General features: G+C 44.4%; 1 long non-coding RNA gene across 1 annotated transcript; it reads right to left on the reverse strand.

The window, feature by feature from the left end:
• Positions 1-3,814: 3,814 nt before the first annotated feature.
• On the reverse strand, positions 3,815-5,525 carry LOC119271221. The gene is made up of 4 exons (XR_005134453.1): positions 5,335-5,525; positions 4,682-4,735; positions 4,328-4,394; positions 3,815-4,171 (listed from the first exon to the last, which is right to left on the reverse strand). It is a non-coding gene; the product is annotated as an uncharacterized LOC119271221 (long non-coding RNA).
• Between the last annotated feature and the right edge of the window lie 454 nt (positions 5,526-5,979).

Below are 5,979 nucleotides of genomic sequence, written 5' to 3' on the forward strand. Positions count from 1 at the left end.
AATTTATACACTACTTTGTTTACTGTTGGGCCTTATAACTCCGGCCCACATGCTATTTCTTCCATTTTGGCCCGCCCAGCCTGCCCAGAGTTGGCCTTCAAGCTCCACCACTGCTTAGTGGTCACAACATGCCGGAATGACCCATAGTGCTGGAAGGGACCAGGCGAACGATAGTGATAGTAGTAGGATAGGAGTAGGACGACTCATGCTAGTAGATATTTGACCGCATGACGCGTGGAGCAGATGATCCCCAATGGTAGTTACATGTCGGGACTACCTATAAAGGTAGTTGTGGTCCAAATGACCAGTAGTGCAGTTATGGATCTGGACAACCCATACTGTTAGTTATGAGTTAGTGCTAGTTGTGGGTCCGAACAACCCATACTGTTAGTTTTGGGTTTGGATGACCAGTAGTGCTAGTTGTGGGTCCGGACTATCCATTGTGCATGCTAGTTGCCGGACCGGATGACCCATAGTGGTGCTTTTGGACCCAAACACCCCGCTCCCCTAGTGCCAATCATGTGCTCGGTCTACCCATACTGGTAGTTATGGGTTTGGACGACCAATAGTGCTAGTTGTGAGTCCAGACTATTCATTGTGCATGCTAGTTGCCGAACGGGGTGACCCATAGTGGTGCTTTTGGACCCGAACACCCCATAGTGTTAATCATGTGTTCGGTCTACCCATACTGGTAGTTATAGGTTTGGATGGTTTATAGTGCTAGTTGTGGGGTGGAACAACCCCATAGTTCTAGCCGTGGGTCCGGAAGACCCATAATGTTAGTATTTTGTCGAGACAACATGTAGTATTAGTCAAGGGACCAAATGACCAGTTGTGCTAGTTGTATGTCAAGATTATCTGGTATGGTAGTTGTGGGTTTGGATGACCTGTTGAGTGACCTATAGTGCTAGTTGTGGGCCCAAAAGTCAGACCTAAGTCGTTCAGGCTCATAAGTACCACTATAGGTCATCCGAGCCCACCAATACCACTCGTTCCCCTCTGTTATCTAGGCCACCAATACCGCTACTAATTACTCTAGATCATCCGAGCAAACAAATATCGGTACTGATCACTAGTCACTCTGATCGTCCATGCAAACAAATATCACGTCCGTGCAAACAAATACCACTACGAATCACCGTGGATTGTCAGGGCCCACGCATACCATTAAGAATCACTTCGAGTCGTTCGGGCTCACAAGCCGTAGTTGTGCGAGGTCAAAAGTATTGCTCTTAGTCGAAGCTCACAAGTACCGCTCTGAGTCGTTTACGCTCACAAATATGGATCTTGCTCGTTCAGGCTCACAAGTACCGACTTTAGTAGTTCGGGTCCGCAAATACCATTTTGAGTTGTATATACTTTATTAGGTGATTTTATTTGTTGACAACAAATCGCAGGTGATATCGTTTTTTGAAGGATATTTCAGGTGATACCTACAAAATTACTGGTACACCTTTAGCCCACACGAGCAAGAAAAAAATGACCAATCTGCACGCTATCATGTTCCAGTTCCAACCTCTCCGTAACTCACGCACCCCACCTCTCCTGAAATCCCTCGATTAGTAGTCATTCCCCCTAACCACCACGACCCATGCATCTCGCAAAAAAAAAGAATCACTCCCTCTCTCCCTCGATCCCATCTCTCGTGACTGCGTAGATGGCGGCAGCGGCGGTGGCGCGAGGATCTGAGGCGACGATCCGGTCGAAGGAATCTGCCGCCGGCGGGAGCGTCGGCCTGGAGGTGAACGAGCTCAGCAGAGGTAAACCGCGTACCATATGAAGGAGTTCCTGCCTATGTACAATGCCTGCACACTGGTAAGTTTGTCGTCCTCTTCCTTCCCGTCTCGTCTTACCACGGTACGAGGTTTTATGCGATTCTTCAAAACATGACCAGGTCGTTGTGTTGCTTCTGCTGAAACAAAATAATAGTAAATTAGTAATGATCACATCAGCAGCAGATTTACATGTGCAAACCGAACAACTTATGAAAGCTGTGGCCCTGATTGTTATGATTTTTCCTCCTCTTTTGAGTAGATGCAAGATGGCATCTACTTTGGCTAAATGACAAAACAATGCCAAAGTTCCCGGCACCAAATGTTTTTATAGCCAAATAGTGAATGCATGTTCATCCTCACTGGGTTTGAGTTTTATTGTTGTTCTTATATAGCATTACTTGAATTTGTCATCATGGTTGTGCAGGCTGCCACATTTGAAGGGTCAAATTTATAGTAGGCAAAAATAAACTCAGTCTAAACCAAGGTCTTAGCACTGCAACACAAATAATTGTGAAAAAATTCTATAGGTTAAGAATAGATATGTAACTCAGTCAAAAACAAGGAGTAGGGTTAGCTTTAATATCTTTGTTTCATCTGTCTAAATAAAAAACAATTGTTCTGACACATATCCATTGATCGTGAGATGGAAACATGCTCAACTCAAGCAGGTGTACCTCATTTAATTTAGTATCACTCAGGGTCAATCTTGAACTTGCTACAAGGGCGTAAGATGTAGGCAAAACTCGTTTCTATAGATAACCTGTTTCAGAAATTGACCTTGTTTCTGTCAAACATTAAAACCCAAGATTGATGCTGAAAGTAACTCAAGAAAAACTTATAAAATTGATGTTGAAATAAAATGGCGGAAAGGCCCACGCGGAGGTGTGAAAACTTCATCGACTTTATTTGGGTTTTCTCAAATCCTTCATATTTCTGCTGCTTGACAAATTTTCTATTGTTATAATTGTACAGGCAAAGCTTAAAAGTACTTTGCAGCTGCAAGCTGTTAGATGCAAAAAGAATACTTGTACCGCGTGCTAGCTAGGTGAGCACCTAAGCATGCTGCAGGATGATTTCATCAACCCGGGGAGCCTGGAGTGCGTCCAGAGGGCGAACAAGATGGCAAGCAAGTATTAGGGCATCTCCTTACCTACCCGTTTGCCGTCCTTATATAGTTATATTACCACATAGAGCAGCAAAAAAATCTGCAATTGCATAGTTGCAGTCTCTGCGATGGTAGATGTTGCTTCTGTCTAGATATGGATGCACTTTCAGCATTGTAAGCTTATTTTGTATTGATGGTTCTGTTCTTACTGTATGAGATGCAAATATGTGTGAGCAAATATCACTCCCTCTCGCAATGCTAGAGTTTCGTCATTGAAGGGGTCAGTTACACCGGCGATTGGTTTGCTCCATGCGCCAATGAAGGAGAGGTGTGAGGGAGCAACTCCTCCTGCGCCTCCCACCTGGAGCTGTGTGTTGAGAGCGCCATCCGTGTTGATTTTGATCCACCCGGGCTGGGGTGGACTCCGGTTCTGAACCCCCATGTTGTGTCGCTGGGTCGTAGGTAGATCTGGTAGAGCCAGGTCCAGATGCCTGCACCTAGTTTCAGCAACTTAGGGTCAATTTGGTTGGCACCCTGGCCATCTCGTGCCTGGCCACAAACTCGCCTGGAACCTTCCTGGTGTTTGTTTGGTTAACGTCCTGAACGATCGAACATGTGCCTGGCTGGAGCAAACCTGGAATCGTCGTTAGCCTGAGCCAACCGTGGCATCGCCATTAGCCTGGCCCAGGCCATCCGTTCCGGATGCCTGGTGCATGCCTGGTGCTGCCTGGCTATAGATTAATATTAAAATAATTGGCTGGGCTGATGGGCTCCACGCTTGTATAGATCCTTAGCCTTATAATATTCTCTCTAATACTTTTTCAGGCCAGGCTACCAACCAAACATCCCACTTCCAGGCCAGCTTGCCCAGGCACAAAACACATATTCTCCAGGCACAACTCAGGCACCGAATTTCTCCAGGCAAAGTGGCCAGGACACGAACCAAACATGCCCTTAATAATAAGGTTTCGACGAATACATTGGACTCTACCACAAGCAACACAAACTGGACTAGCAGACCAAGTTAGAGGCATTCATGAGGACTGACCACGGCACACAGCAAGTGGCAGGTGAGAAAACTCTAGAGTTGCTCCTTGGCAGCGCCCCCTGCTGCTCTAGCTCGCTGATGATGCCTTGCACGATCTAACCAACCAAGGGAACCCAACGTCAAAATGAGACCACTTCCAGGTGCACCTAACTATCAGCAAAGCTAAGAAAATCTGCAAAATCCAAGCTTGCGGAACTCCCTCGATTGCGTGGAATCAAAGATCAACCACACCTTGTCGAAGTCCTGCGCAACATAAAATCACAATCAAAAATATATAACTCAGTTATTACATATTAGCCATATTATTCAGATGCAAAGCTCTTGACATTAGGTCATCAGGTACGACCATGAAGAAAATAACATATAAGGCAAAGAAGAAATGCAATACCATACCCATACCCTCTGAAAAACAGTTATGATCAAAGTCATCCATGAACACTTTATGGCAATCATCATCATGAGATTCCTACAGAGAATAACAGTTATGATGCTATATTATTTATGAATCGCATGCAAAATTAAACAAGGAAGAAGGGAACCTTTCGACCAATACAACAAGTAAAAGCATTGCTCCTACAAAGGAAAACATTGACTACATTTGTGCGCTCAATACTTAGTGGCTCAGTACCAGAGTGATCATTACAACTAGCAAGTGAAATCCAATGAATTGTAGCATGTTCAGTGTTACCTACTGAATGAAATATGTAATTGAAATCACCGGGACAAGCTCCTTAATGAGAAGGGGGAAGATACCTTTTTACTCCGGCGAGCTTCAGGTGAGCTCCTCCAGGGTCCTAATCCATTTTCCTGATCCACACAAGCAAATAAAAAGAATGTCAACAACTCCTCCACTGCATTATAGGACATTAAGTTGTACTAGTAACAACAATGAGAAGTTTGTGAATAAATATACCAAATTTTATAAGGTTGTTAACAAAGCACATTTTCCATCTGTGTGAACATCATAATTATACTAAATCCCATAGTGATTAAATATCTGGATGTATTTTAACAAATTCTATAGTTGTCAAAAAATTCCAAGGGAACTTGAAATTTCCGAACCTTCCACTTTCAGTCGATGGTGGGCTGGCTCGTTGAAAAAAAACAGGAATGCAAGCATAACCTTGACTAGACTGGATCCTGAATATCTTGTACAACTATGAGTAAAAGCAAACTAAACACCACCAGTTTCCTACTGAAAGTTTAAACTTATGTATGTCAGAGTGGCTGGTGAGTGGTGACTATGTATTTTCGGGTTATACAGAAAATAAGGGCAAGATCAGAAGACAGCATGTTGCAAGACATTGAACAAAGCAAAAAGATTCAGATAAAGAGTAGAGCAAATACATGAAGATTCAGATTGAGCCACATGCTGGTGGGTGGGAGGGGGAGTGGACGCTGCCTACCCACGGACTGGTGGCCGGTGTTGGGCGTCACCGGCTGCTCGACGGAGGGAGCCGCTGCAGGGGGCGGTGGGGCAGGGAGGCATCGGGCAGGATCGGCACACCGCAGCGGAGGGTTTCCAAGGAGGCGGCACACCGCTGCAGGTGGCGCCGGGCTGGAACCCTCGCGGCAGGAGCGAATCCAGGGAGGCGGGCCGGTGGTTGCTTCCCTGCTGGATTGGGGCCGCCGCGGGATACACGGAGACAAGTGGATCAGACGATATTGCGATGGGCAATTTACCAAATTATTAGTGACGGATCTACCCTTCGAAAAATTAACTGGTCCCACCAAAAAATTGTACCGGTCCCACCGTTAAATGTAATTTTCCGTAATTTTTGTTTTGTAACTCCTATTTTTCCACCGTCGGATTAAGGTGAATGGACGGCTTGTAAAATCGCCAATCACTGTAACGGTTGTACATTTTAATATAGGTTTTACTGTTTATGTTTTCTTTTACACATTTTGCATTTGTTTGTATATATCAGGAATATTTCTTTATACATGTTTAACATTTTTCAAATAGATAATTACATTTTTAAATAAATGTTTGATGTCTACTTATTTTTCAACACATGTCTACATTTTGTAATACACGCTGTACATACTTT

Source organism: Triticum dicoccoides, chromosome 3A, assembly GCF_002162155.2.
Source record: "Triticum dicoccoides isolate Atlit2015 ecotype Zavitan chromosome 3A, WEW_v2.0, whole genome shotgun sequence".
Lineage (NCBI taxonomy): Eukaryota > Viridiplantae > Streptophyta > Magnoliopsida > Poales > Poaceae > Triticum > Triticum dicoccoides.